This window comes from Littorina saxatilis, linkage group LG8 (genome assembly GCF_037325665.1).
Source record: "Littorina saxatilis isolate snail1 linkage group LG8, US_GU_Lsax_2.0, whole genome shotgun sequence".
NCBI lineage: Eukaryota > Metazoa > Mollusca > Gastropoda > Littorinimorpha > Littorinidae > Littorina > Littorina saxatilis.
In genome coordinates this window covers 53869718-53882017 of record NC_090252.1, presented here as the reverse complement: position 1 = coordinate 53882017, position 12300 = coordinate 53869718, and the positions used below count along the sequence as shown (strand labels likewise).

Here is a 12300-nt window from a genome sequence, read left to right as displayed (position 1 = left end):
GCAGCACCGCCCTGATAATTATGGCCCTTCTTGGTCGGCTGGGCGTTAAGCAAACAAACAAACAAATACGCACATAGACAGACGGACACACACACCTTTACAAACAAACACATATACACACTCATACACACACAAACATACACACAAACTCATGCACACACACATTCACACACACACACACACACACACACTCTTTCTCCCTCTCTCTCAGTCTTTCTTACACACACACACACACACACACACACACACACACACACACACACACACACACACACACACACACACACACACACACACACACACACACACACACACATACACTAACACTAACACATGTTCACAAAATGAACACACACACACACACACACACACACACACATCGCGCGAGAGAAAAAGACTACAGGGAGGCGTGACGTCATGATGCATTAATTGACGTCAAAGACTTTTGACCGTGACGTAATCTTCTTACGCGAGCTTTATCCATAGTCTTGAACAACCACACACAAATAGACTTGGAAACTACAGATTTTCTTCCCGTCCAAAGCGGCCTTGGGTGGCGTTTGCTCAAAAAATGGGGGCGCCTATTGCACCCACCGTATTTTTGTTAGTATGGTCCCAATTTTTGGTGAACTTCCATCTTCAACTGTAGCCCCTAGCCGGGCACAAAGAATCCTTCGTTATCATGTATTATCGGTATGAAAATTTCTTAAAGGCATATGTACGCGCTCCCGTGTTTACAAAGTGTAGTTTGCCCATAATCGATGTCAAACGCACCATAAGACCATGTAATGACGATATGTCGCCATGCGCGGACCATATACATGCATTACAGCTTGTTCTAGCCTCTGAAAAAGTGAGGATGTCAACAAAGACGCGGAGTTATTTCCCTTGCGTCAACGTTCCCTCTGTTGGCAAATCTATAAATAGGACGATCTAGATCAAAATAAAAATTCAAATATCTCAACATTTAAGGGGTCCTAGACCACAATATCTTGCAGGGAACTTAATTTAGCATGTCTCCAGCTGTTGGTAAAGCAATTAGCGTGTATAGTCATCGAGTACATATGGCTTTAAGCAAACGGGTCTCTTTTTACGTCCAGCCCTCGCCCATAAGCGGGACTAATCTAATTAGCATACGTTATACCAATGCTAAAAACAAGAACAAGCAAACAAACACATAAACAAACAAACGCACGGTTGATGTGTGAGGGGGGAGAGACGCTCCTAGGGCGGGGACACTGTAATCTGACAATATTGTCTGTGGCACAAGTTTGTCTGGGCAACATCTAATGAGTGAGAAATCATTCACTTCTATAAATATTGCCTGATTGCATAATTAAGCAAGCATGCACACATACACACTCACAGACACAGACAAAGAAACAAAATCACACACACACACACACACACTCACGCACGCACGCACGCTCGCTCGCACGCACTCACGCACGCACGCACGCACGTACGCACGCACGCACGTACGCACGCACACACGCACTCACGCTCACACACCCGCACACGCACACACGCACACACACAAACACTGTGCAGTTCCGGTAGTTGACAAAAACAAAGTCGCAGACAATATCACGTGGTTATCTTGAGACGTGTCACTGACACGTATGAATCATTGACGCGAGGGTGGCTCTGCAGGCGATATATGACTAGATTCGAATAGAAAGGCAGCTAAGTATAAAGACGTGAACACACACGAACATAATTTGTTTCCTCGCAGTAACATAAACGTCTGTGAAGAGAAAATATGGCTTGTGATGGAGCAGATAAATTATTCAAGCCTACCATGAACGATTTCGAACCTGAATTTAAAAAGGTAAGATACAAAGTGCTACAAACAAACAACAGAGAGAGAGAGAGAGAGAGAGAGAGAGAGAGAGAGAGAGAGAGAGAGAGAGAGAGAGAGAGAGAGAGAGAGAGAGAGAGAGAGAGAGAGAGAGAGAGAGAGAGAGAGAGAGAGAGAGAGAGAGAGAGAGAGAGAGAGAGAGAGAGAGAGCGATGTTATGTTATGTTATGTTTTATTTTGTTACGGTATGTTTAAAAGATTCTTAAAATGGCAATAGCGTATATTTCAATGAGGGCATGACATGATATTCATTTGAGATTGACAAAAGGGTTCGTTTGACTTTGTGTCATGATCTGGCGATTTGTGTTTTCAGCTTACCAGCGAAAATGACACCTTCAAGGCTGTACAAGAGAAAGCAACATTTTGGAAGGACCACTGTTTAAAACAGGAGTTGAAGTACAGATGGTGGTATGATTGCCGGTTCTATTTTTTCCTTTCACATTTTCTACCTCACTGTTCCCATTGATTTTACGTGATTCTCCTAATAGTAAGTAATAGTTGTATATCACACAAGAAATACATGCACCATATCTATGTGTCTCTTTGACTCACTCTCTATCCCTGTCACTTAATGTCTGCGTCCCTGTCTCTCTCCATATATTTTAGTTTAGTATTTTAAGGATCAGAAGTCTCGGATTCACTTTCACGCCCAGCGTCACAAAATGTCACATGGTGACAGTGCATGATGTGGCATTTTCGTCCCAGAAGTGTATAACTGTCGTCTGTAAGTGTTTTTGCTGCGTGCTAGCTGAGTTGTGAAAATGAAAAGGAAAAGGAAAAAGCGGACAGTTAGGTGTAAACAACTTACTGTACAGGTGAGAACAGCTAAATAATCACAATCATGAACAGCAACAAAGTCTGAGAGAATAGGCTTATTTCTAAACAATTCAAACGGCTTGAGTTGCGCGAAAGATTGAAGAACAACACTAGATGTAGAAAGTCTCAGTAAGAGCGTGAATTTACGTTCGTTGTGGTAAACTGTCGATTATGATTTAGGGCTGTTTGGCCCGTTTTTGAGTCGGACATTTGAATGCATTGGATATAAACGTGATCAGCAAATCGTCGTCGACACGGAATTTTGGCGTAAATCGATTTTTGGCGATTTTAACTTTTTGGGCGCTTTAAATTATGCAACTCACTCTCCGTAACATGGTGCTTTGAGAATATAAATGCGATACCCGGAAGTGGTAAAAGTCCACCAGTGAAGAAATGGCGAAATTTTGTGAAAAGCAGAAAATGGCTTAGTCCCATACAGAACACAGCGTAACTCTTCCAGAGAATATGTTATGTAAAGTCCCTGACTCGACTGATTAGAAAAATAGACCGCTAAATAGCGTAAGTCGGTAGAAAGAAACTGGCGCAACACAATTACAGGTTTGTAAGCTGGAATTTGAATGATGGCCGCATTTGGAAGACTTCCTGTACGCGTCGACTTGCGCTCCAGTTGTTTATGCCCTTTTTCTCGGTTTATTTTTATGTCCCCATAAACAAACAAGTACCAGAAAAAATATGTGTGCACTTTTGTCGGTTTCATTAACAAAATCATTCGTTTTTACATTAATTTAGTCAAAATTTGACAATCAAGGGATCGAGGCGAGGGTGGTGATGTGTGTATATGTGTGTGTCTGTGTGTGTGCGAGCGTGTGTGTGTGTGTGTGTGTGTGTGTGTGTGTGTGTGTGTGTATGTGTGTGTGTGTGTGTGTGTGTGGTGTGTGCGTGTGTGTGTGTGTGTGTGTGTGTGTGTGTGTGTGTGTGTGTGTGTGTGCAGAGCAATATCAGTAAAACTGTCGCATTGTTGTTTTGTTGTTTTTCTTCTCTTATCATGTTAAAATTGATACATTTAGTTTGTCGATATTGATCTTACTAAAGTGCGATCCATGTATTTTGACTCTCCACCTAAATTAATGAAGAACGATTTTCCACCAGTATGATTGCGTTGCTCGGATATAACCTTGCTGACAAGAATGCATCTGTTTGTCCGTTTGTACAATTGTGAATTTGATATCACTAATCGTTTGTGAGCAAATCATTTGTGAGCCAGACATCCTAACCATTGATTTGAAATACTAAATAATCACAGTATACGCTACAACATACACGTCCGCGCCTCGAGTCGAAAGACGAAAAACAGTATCATTGCACATTCTCTTGAAAGAAAAAAAGTCGTCCGATAACTAATCTAACATTTATTCTATGAATTAAAGCATTGTATAACACATCTTAAAGCAGCAACACCCAAGGAACAGTGTGTCCTTGATCACAACATTTCCGCAACAATGTCTATCAATTCATTTCTACTAAAAGAATACAAGTGAACAATCTATAAGCATCACATACCTTGCTGTTTGTTCTTGGCTTCAGCAAATGTTAGGAGGTGACTTCTTCTGAAGCTCTCATGAAGGTCTGACTACGAGAGCTAAAATTCGCTTTCTTTTAAAGTCTACGTTTCCGTAAAGAGTTACAAAACCATGGAATACCCAAAGTCCAAAGGCCTGAGGCAAGTTAACTATTTAAAATGTACCGCTCTAAATGTACGTCTTCCAATATGCATGACTTATGGCACCACGCTATACATATGGAAATAAAGTATAACATAACAACAACAACAACAAAAAGGCAGCAAACCTGGCAACAAATGGAATTAGACAGTACGTTTTTACCTTAAAACAAATGTCAAATGTAAAATGTCAAATGAAGCGCTTGCGGAGTTCAACGTTCAAAAATCAGGGAGTGTTTCAGTAAAAAAAAAATAGCAAGAGCAATCATGTTTCACAAGCGTATAATTCAGTGAGCAAAATGAGAAACTTATAAATCTTACCAAATACCTCTCTCTCTCTCTCTCGATCTCTCTCTCTCTCGATCTCTCTCTCTCTCCCCCCACTCCCCCTCCCTCTCTCTCACACATTCTCTCAATTTTTGTTATTATTATATCATTTGAATTCTTTAATGTAATAATGGTTTTCTTATGCATGATTTCAATCAATTTCTTTGACTATAAATTTATTGATGTTTATTTTATTTACCGTTTGTCTTCTGTATCTTGTTTCATCGATATACATTTTCACTTGATTGCATATGGCTTGTTTGTTTGTTTGTTTGTTTGTTTTCTGTTCGTTTGTTGTTGGGTTGTTTGTTTGTTGTTGTTGTTGTTGTTGTTAAGGTTAATTTCTTCTTCTCTTCTTTATTGTGGTCTTTCGAACTTTTTCCGCTTTTTTATTTTTTTTATTCCATTTGATATTCTGGTTGCGTTTTGCATTTTTCTTTCCATGTGTATGCTTTTTAGTGACTATTTTATGCTTAGTATGTGTTTAAGGACAGGTTGTTATACTAGGCAATGTGTCTTAAACTTTTATCCGTGTTTAAAATATTAACAATAACAATAACAATAACAACATTTTATTGTCCATTAAAATATTACATAAAAATGGAAATTTTTCTTCGGCACACCCTGCCTGCCTGTAAACGATTATAACAACAATTGTATAGGACGACACACATAAAACATAAAACATAAAACATAGGTTCACAATCACAAGCACACATCATATTTCCAATAACACTAACCTAAAGTGCTGTCCTTGTCATCTTAAAATTTAGTAATTTTACAGATAATATCTAATAAGGTAAAAAACGTCTTTAAGACTATCACAATCAAATATAATATTGCACTATGTAAATTTACCCTCTCATATCACAGGAGTTGGGTTTCACAGCAGAGTAATCACATTACAAATATTCCACACACACCTTCACACATTGGTTTTTTTTTTTTTTTTTTTTTTTTTTACATTAGTACGTTATTAGCGAAGTTGATTTTCGGGGTCAATCGCTGTCGGATGTCATTAAGCTTGCAAGGGCTGTCTCTCGGTCTGTCTTTGCCTCTGTCTGCCTGTCTCTCTCTCCCTCAGTCTCCGTCTATCTATATCTGTGTCTGTCTCTGTCGCTTTCTCGTTGTTTGTTTAGAAAGGTTAAACAGAACCGGACGTATTTAGGTGCATTTAATTGACTGAATAATTGATCTCGCCTCGACGTTCTTGTATTTCTTCCGAAAACCATTCTTCTCACCCCCTTCCCACACCCCCCCCCCCCCCTTCTCGTCTGTTTGCTTCGTTGTTTCTTCGACTTGTTTATCCTTTATTAGAAACAAATTCTATATGACGATTTCTGAAATGTATGTGGTTTGTCGGTGTTATGAAGCTAAAAGCTACAGGCTTTTTACACACACACACACACACACACACATACACACACACACACACACACACACACACCCACCCACACACACACCCACCCACACACACCCACACACACTCACACACACACACACACACACACAAGCGCGCATGCACGCACGTACGCACGCACGCACACATGCACCCACAAACACACACACACACACACACACACACACACACACACACACACACACACACCTAGAGAGACTACCACCCTCATTAAACGTTCGGTTGTAAAAACAAGTCGAAGACAAAATACTTAAATCGGAACAACAACAGTCTGTCTTCCAGCAAGGCATCTGACGACATATTATTCGCAATGTTTTCTAATGAAGCATGAGAACCAACACTATAGTGCTGTTTTCAGGGGACACGTCCTTGAAAAGGGACTGTTAGCAACCGTCGCAGCACTATCACTGGCAAGAGGCTTAAAAAGTGTCCGGCAGATGCCACAAGTTCCTGCGGCACTCTTTTTGATTGAAATGATGGTAAGAGCCCGAACAGAGTTTGTGTTTGCGCCAGGGTTTCTGCAAACAGCTTCCGATCAACAACAACTTGCGAACCGATGGGCTGGCGTGGAACAAATGACACGAACGTTTGTAATTGTCAAACGTAAGTATGAGTCAAGCACACTTTATTTACATTCACGTAACAGTCTTAATATAACTGATGTAGTGTTACGGTTTTATTGTGTTACTACTGTCAAGGTGTATTTCCCTTGTCACTGCAAGCTAAATCAAATCAAATCAAATCAATCCAATGTATATCTATATATATATATATATATATATATATGTATAGGTTACAACACGAGTGGTTTTTTATATGGCTTGTATTTCAGTCAAGACCCAGCGGATGAATATCATCGGGAGACACGAGCCTTTGGCGAGTGGCTCTCGATTGATATTCCCGCTGGGTCTTGACTGAAATACAAGCCATATAAAAAACCACGAGTGTTGTAATCTGTATATCCCATTCTACCATCAAACACAAAGTGTAGACTACTAGCGGCACTTTTGCGATCTGTGGAGTGTGAAACAGTGTTTTCAGCGAGACATGGCCTTTTTGCAACCTTAAACTAAGTGACCGTCGCTGAAAAAATAAAACGAATGAGTGCATCTATAAGTACGCGGTAACACTACTTTCAGACCGTTTAAAAGCGTTAAGTAAAGGTTCATAAGTTGCAAAAAAGTAATGAAGTCGTATAGAAATCCATTTAGTTGAAGCGCACAATTCTTTTGCGTTTCAGGTCGGCGGAACGGGGAAACCGGTTTGGCCCCCATTTGGCTTACTCGACTCGATTCAGAATCGATTCCACGTTGTTTTTTTCGAACGCATTATTATACAATTAGTCTTATTGACAGAGAAGCAAATTTTAGGGAACACATATGTAGATTTAACCATTTGCTCCCTATTTGAAATGTATCTACATGATAAACTGTTTTGCGAGTGTGTTTGCATGAACCTAAACTGGTATTGATGCGATGAAAACAGGACCCAAGTCTGTCACCGCCGCTTGATTGCATTTTGAAAGAATATGACTGGATTACGGAAAAATACACACATGTTAAGTTCTTAGATACCTTCATCGCCAATGTGGACTTACTGCAGAGCCAGGCAAAAGAGTAGACTTGCTCGCAAAACACGTGAAACAGCTGATGATAGCGAAGCCCAACCGTGCCAGGTAAGGACGGTCTGACAGATTCTCAAAAGTCGTCTGCTAACGAAGCAAGGGGAGGGTACTCGTGTTTTTGTTTTGGTTCGCTAGCATCTGGTTATCTTGTAAGTTGAATGTTCGTTTTTTCCCACCTGCATTGCTTTCATAATGAAAGAAACGTTTGCTTATTGCATCTCATACATCAGATCAGTTCTGAGATTCATTTTTGCGTGCAACTGATATGGTTTTCTGAGCCGTGCAATACGATTTTGGAACTTCATACAAATGTGTCACATTGTTCGGCGCGAGGTCAAAGGTCGGGAGCAAAGTAGTTCTTCGCCCAAATCGGAATCTGCACTATCATATATTTTTTTGAGTCCATGATGTATTTATTGAGCTATAAAAATACAACATATATACCCATACTGAAGTAACAGAGACAAAGAAGGGAGGTCATGGGATATATATATATATATATATATCTTTCACACACACACACACACACACACAAACACACACACACATACATCCACACATCCACACACACACACAAACAAACACACACACACACAAACACACACACAAACACACACACTGGAGGGTAAATGCAGCGAACGAAATTGCTGAGAGCGCTTTAGGCTCAATGCCAATATGAAGCCACAAGTTAATTTTGATGACGCAACACCTATGCCGTTTTTGGTATTATTATTTTATTTCTCTCAGAAATAACAGAACAAGTACTTGACATAAATTGGTGTGCTGAAGATAGCTCACGGCGGACCATAACAGAGGTTATACAAAAATAACCATTACATCTTTTTGTATTAGGTGCAGGGCCCCAGAAGAAGAAAACAAGTCGCGTAAGGCGAAAATACAATATTTAGTCAAGTAGCTGTCGAACTCACAGAATGAAACTGAACGCAATGCCATTTTTCAGCAAGACCGTATACTCGTAGCATCGTCAGTCCACCGCTCATGGCAAAGGCAGTGAAATTGACAAGAAGAGCGGGGTAGTAGTTGCGCTAAGAAGGATAGCACGCTTTTCTGTTCCTCTCTTTGTTTTAACTTTCTGAGCGTGTTTTTAATCCAAACATATCATATCTATATGTTTTTGGAATCAGGAACCGACAAGGAATAAGATGAAAGTGTTTTTAAATTGATTTGGACAATTTAATTTTGATAATAATTTTTATATATTTAATTTTCAGAGCTTGTTTTTAATCCGAATATAACATATTTATATGTTTTTGGAATCAGCAAATGATGGAGAATAAGATAAACGTAAATTTGGATCGTTTTATAAATTTTTATTTTTTTTTACAATTTTCAGATTTTTAATGACCAAAGTCATTAATTAATTTTTAAGCCACCAAGCTGAAATGCAATACCGAAGTCCGGGCTTTGTCGAAGATTACTTGACCAAAATTTCAACCAATTTGGTTGAAAAATGAGGGCGTGACAGTGCCGCCTCAACTTTCACGAAAAGCCGGATATGACGTCATGAAAGACATTTATCAAAAAAATGAAAAAAACGTTCGGGGATTTCATACCCAGGAACTCTCATGTCAAATTTCATAAAGATCGGTTTAGTAGTTTAGTCTGAATCGCTCTACACACACACACAGACACACAGACACACACACACACACACACACACACACGCACGCACACACGCACATACACCACGACCCTCGTTTCGATTCCCCCTCGATGTTAAAATATTTAGTCAAAACTTGACTAAATATAAAAACACAAATTTAGAGGGCATCATGGCATACTTCAAATGATTTTTACGTTCGCACACTTGCAATGTTCTGTAATGATCGACCTTCCCATTCATATATCTGTAATGCAATAATTATACGGTAATGAACTTTTATTTATATACATATCAATACGCAATGTACATTTCATATACGTGTGTAATCGCATGTATGTGCGTGCGTGCGTGTGTGTGTGTGTGTGTGTGTGTGTGTGTGTGTGTGTGTGTGTGTGTGTGTGTGTGTGTGTGTGTGTGTGTGTGTGTGTGTTTGTGTGTGTTGTTACAGGTGGTGGTAACATTTGTAACGTTGAGCATTTCAAGGAATATGTCACCGAACTCTGCGAGGACACGGACATAACCCGCTCATATATTGCAGGTAAACATTTATTGGTTGAGTTGTTGATCAATGCCCAGAAAATTACCCTTTTCATGTCCAAGTTATATTTTTTACATAACTTTCTTTTAAGGTGTGTCCCATTGATATTACATCATATTAGAGGAAAATAAAATGTATAACTTTTACCGCTTTTCAGGGATGCCTTTCGAACGAGAGACACGATTGTCGACCCCTGAGAACAAAACGTAGAATTAAAATAGGTCGTCCGTCGAACACCTGATCACTCTTTGAACTACACAGTCCGGATGACGAGCGCTGTGGCCTGGTGGTAAGACGTCGGCCTCTTAATCGGAAGGTCGAGGGTTCGAATCCCGGCCCCGGCTGCCTGGTGGGTTAAGTGTGGAGATTTGTCTGATCTCCCAGGTCAACTTATGTGCAGACCTGCTAGACCTGCTAGTGTCTTATCCCCCTTCGTGTGTACACGCAGGCACAAAATCAAGTGCGCACGGAAAAGATCCTGTAATCCATGTCAGAGTTCGGTGGGTTATGGAAACACGAACAAACCTCCGAAAGCGGCGTATGGCTTCCAAAATGGCGGGGTAAAAACGGTCATACACGTACAATTCCACTCGTGCAAAAACACGAGTGTACGGGGGAGTTTCAGCCCACGAACGCAGAAGAAGAAGAAGTCCGGATGATGTGGGTCGTGTACTACCCATAATTATTGAAGAAGGATTCAACGTAAACATTGTGGGTCGAACACGACCCACGCCAACCGAACAAGCATAAACGTTATACCGCCAATTGGTCTTACACGATAGGGATAAACACGGTTAAATTACTTTTTAAATTCCATATTGGTCGTCTACGACCAACATTATCCAGACTGTGTGGTTTAATTTAGGTCATCATTTATTTGCAGATATAAGTCTTTGAAAAGTTGTCGATAGGAAGCTTACATAAAGTTATTGGTAAAGCGAAGTTTCTATCTCAATCTCAATCAAAAACTCTGATATTTTTTATTGATACAGACACTTTTGGTCTTCACAAAAAACGATGTTTAGCGGATGACTGTTAGTTGGGGAGCATAATTATCGCCTATTACTTCTTTTGTTATCAACCTCTGCCTTCGCCCTTGGTCGATAAAAAAGAAACAAAAATGCTCCCCTCGGAACGACCAACCGGCCGAACGCGTTTTCATATGAATGTGACAAAATTAACTATTGATATATTTCTTGTTTGAATACTCCTACTTTATTTTCAAGAATGATTACTATTGCTTGCATTGAAAAACCAAGGATGCTTGATAATCATTTTGAGTGTTAAATCTGAATCATTGATAATGACATTTGCTTGTGTGTGTGTGTGTGTGTGTGTGTGTGTGTGTGTGTGTGTGTGTGTGTGTGTGTGTGTGTGTGTGTGTGTGTGTGTGTGTGTGTGTGTGTGTTACAGGGGGACCTGTCGATCCTGCAAACATATTTGTTTTGTATTCCTGAATGTGGACCTTATTTTAAGCCCTTATCAGATACTCGATGTTAGATTAGAGTATGAATATGTATATATTCATACTATACTGCTGTATAGTTAATTATTTGATGTTGTATGATCTGTTTGGTGTTTTGTGTGTATTGATATGCAGGTATATTTATATTTTCGTTTCATACCCCTTCATATGGGGCTATGGCCTTAATAAATAAACCGTCTATCCATCCCTGTCTCTCTCTGCTTAGGGGAAGGGGCGCAGGAAGAGAGAGAGAGAGAGAGAGAGAGAGAGAGAGAGAGAGAGAGAGAGAGAGAGAGAGAGAGAGAGAGAGATAGTGGGAGATAGTGGGAGATAGTGAGAAATTCGTTTATAATATTGTTTATCATCTTTTCAGCAGTAAATGCTAGTCGAGACCGCGGGAGAGAGTGAGAGAGATATATCTGATAGAAACACACTCAAAATAGGAGAATAGCAGGAAAGCCCCCAGGAGAGCTAAGATAAAATAAGATAAGATAAGATAACTTTTTATTTACAGGGTAATGCTGTAAGCAGTACATGCTTTTTTACACTCAGCCCTCGCGCATGAGGAAACAAGAATAATACTAACACCTAAAAAACTAAAAAAAAAAACTAAAAATAACATGTAACTCATGATATCATAATAAAAGTACTACTACTACTACTACTACTACTACTACTACAACAACTACTACTACTACAACTACTACTACTACTACTGCTACTACTACCACAACAACTATTACTACTACTACTACTACTACTACTACTACTTGTACTACTACTACTAATGATGATCCGGTATCTTATTTACCGGTATTTATTGTTCCTTATAATTTGCTGTCAAAAACATTGAAAAGGCATTCAGTAATTACAGTACACTAGTTAAATAGTACCCATCAAAGAGTTTAGATGAGGCAATGATTGTTTTAGATAATTAATGAGTT

The 12300-nt window shown here is 39.6% G+C and overlaps 1 long non-coding RNA gene across 1 annotated transcript; it reads left to right on the top strand.

The window, feature by feature from the left end:
• Positions 1 to 706: 706 nt before the first annotated feature.
• Positions 707 to 11232, top strand: LOC138973839 (uncharacterized). Its single transcript, XR_011458182.1, has 4 exons — positions 707 to 1831; positions 2175 to 2269; positions 6464 to 6708; positions 9802 to 11232. It is a non-coding gene; the product is annotated as an uncharacterized lncRNA (long non-coding RNA).
• Positions 11233 to 12300: the final 1068 nt, after the last annotated feature.